This window comes from Pyxicephalus adspersus, chromosome 1 (assembly GCF_032062135.1).
Source record: "Pyxicephalus adspersus chromosome 1, UCB_Pads_2.0, whole genome shotgun sequence".
Lineage (NCBI taxonomy): Eukaryota > Metazoa > Chordata > Amphibia > Anura > Pyxicephalidae > Pyxicephalus > Pyxicephalus adspersus.
Window position 1 is genome coordinate 71,926,025 of NC_092858.1, and position 2,390 is coordinate 71,928,414.

At 35.5% G+C, this 2,390-nt stretch overlaps 1 protein-coding gene across 1 annotated transcript in view; it reads right to left on the reverse strand.

The window, feature by feature from the left end:
• Positions 1-1,334, reverse strand: part of EDAR (ectodysplasin A receptor) — a 62,814-nt gene extending 61,480 nt beyond the window's left edge. The window contains exon 1 of the mRNA XM_072414039.1: positions 1,133-1,334. The gene's annotated coding sequence lies outside the window, so the exon portion shown is untranslated. The remainder of the gene's footprint in view (positions 1-1,132) is intronic.
• Between the last annotated feature and the right edge of the window lie 1,056 nt (positions 1,335-2,390).

Sequence of the window (2,390 nt, forward strand, 5' to 3'; positions counted from 1 at the left end):
TAATAAGTAGATACCTATAAAAAAGTAATTGTTGGAAGCCCACCCAGGTTTTTAGTTTTCACATTCTAGTTCTATCCTTACCTATAACCATCATGATATGTTGTCTTCCAATGATACAATGACACATACAGCTAGATTCAATTAGTTTTTTGCAATGTTATAGTTTGCAAAAAGTGTGCAGACTAAAAGGTTTTGCATGTGTGTTATTCCAGCAATTGAACTGTTATCCCATTCTAATTAGATAAGGTGCAGCTCAGCATATTACCTAGCTCACAGTTATACTGCTAGTATTTAAACCGAACATTCACATGTTTTTAAGCAAAATCATTCGCCTATCATTACCAGATTCCATCTTATAATACCGATTCCCTAGTACTGGGTCATAACAATATTTCACTATCTATACTATAGATGTTGAATTTTGAATATATATACAAATGTCAACATCTGGATATTGCTTCACCTGCTTTTCCATATTTATGGAGCCTATAGGGATATGCAAGTAAGATCAGACGTGTGCTATCTATTTATTTAAGCCTTATTTTTGTGTATAAAGAGGGATTAGACAAGGGCCTTATCTTTATGCCTAGAGTATATACAAACTGCCTATATACACAGTAGCTGCAGATAGATTGTAACAAGTGCTTAAGGGCTTGTATTTGCAGGCTACTGTAATTCCCCACATTCATTCAACCTCAGCCAAAGTGCTGATGATGAGCACCGCCTTGCCTGGATAGGAAACTAAACTGTAGATTCAGCTGCTTTATTAGGAATGCAGTAATCAAAACAGGCAATTAATTATCAGTCGACGATTACAGAGTTTCCCAACTTTAAAGAACTGTAAAGAAAAGGAGAAGATGGATTTGAATTCTGATAGCTTGTACTAATGCATTGAAAAACATTTTAGTCTTAACAGTGTGCATTGCATAAAAAAATGCCAAATGTGTTTTAGCCATCCATGCCAAATCTAGCTAAAGAACTACAAATCGTAGATTAGTTCAACAAAAGTTAACTATTACTTTTAGCAGCAACATGGTATGCCAACAATTTTGACCATAGAATACATATGATGCCAATTTTTTTTTTAAAAAGTGTCAATGATATTTGAGTGTATATAATAAAATAAACTTACCAGGTGAGACCGTCAGTGTATTTCACAGAAAGTGAAGAGTGCTGCTGATCAAAAACTTTCATATGTGCTCTTGTCTGCTACCAGGCTGGTTCCCACCAGGTCTTTGGTGCCAAGCTGTCATTTGTGCCAAGCTCTGCTCACTGACAGATCCCTAATATTTCCATGTAATGTGGCAGACCAGAGTGTGTGCTACGTCTCTCTCCGAGCAGTACACATGCTTTGTAAAAACTTAGCGATTAAACTTAGCCTGGAGTTTTTTTTTTCTCTTTCCCCTTTTAATGTATACATGTAAACTCTCTGACACCACCTAGAGGCTTACCTGTCTTCTCTTCATCTAGTTTTCCTTTAAGAAAAAAAGAAATACCGGTTTGCTGCAAGGGATGTATTATATCATAAAGAGCTGTCTGTATAATTGTAGCCTTAAGAGTTAGGAAGCTTTGGCACAATTAAAAGGGGTTTTCCACCATACTCTGAACCTGAATGATCACGCAGCTTTCCTTTTATGTATGCCCACTTTTTAGATTCATTAACATAAAGCTTTTAATAAAAGTGCAGCTTTGAGTTTGTAAGGATGTTACATGAACTCTGACCAAAGGTTATTTTTTTTTATTTGAATAAAAAACGTTTTGTGCTGAAATGACCGGACACGGGTGTATTCTAGTTCTAACATATCAACATCATATTACTGTAACACATTTTACACCCTGTAAAGAGAAGTTTCCTTATAGAAAAGTATGTGAAAGCACTCAGATATCTATTTTTAACAGTCATATCAGAAATTTAAATTCTTAAGAATGTTTTATCACTGAGAATGCAGTTTACACAACCTTTTTTATATATCTATTAGGATTGTATGATTGTTAGATCTGACTTTTTTTCTTGCTCAATAACAACTTAGTATCATTGGATCTTTTACCAACTAACTTTACCCGCTTAAATAACTTATGTCTTATGTCATGGACCACCATTTTCTACCACTCTTGAAAATTGCAAACTTATAGACTTCTAGATGTTATTTATCATTTACTACGACTTCCAGACTGTTTCTATGCACCCAAAAGCGTCAAAATGTATCAAAGGTAAAAACATTTGCATGCATTGCCCTCGCACTTGTAGTGGCAGTGCAGTTCTTCCTGCAGAAAAGGAATATTAGCCACCTACCCAGAAGCAACATTTTGCTTGTGACGCAGCCCCACTTCAATCGTAAGCAAACGCTGCACAAAGTGGTTCCCAAGTATTTGAGCATGTGATATAGTGC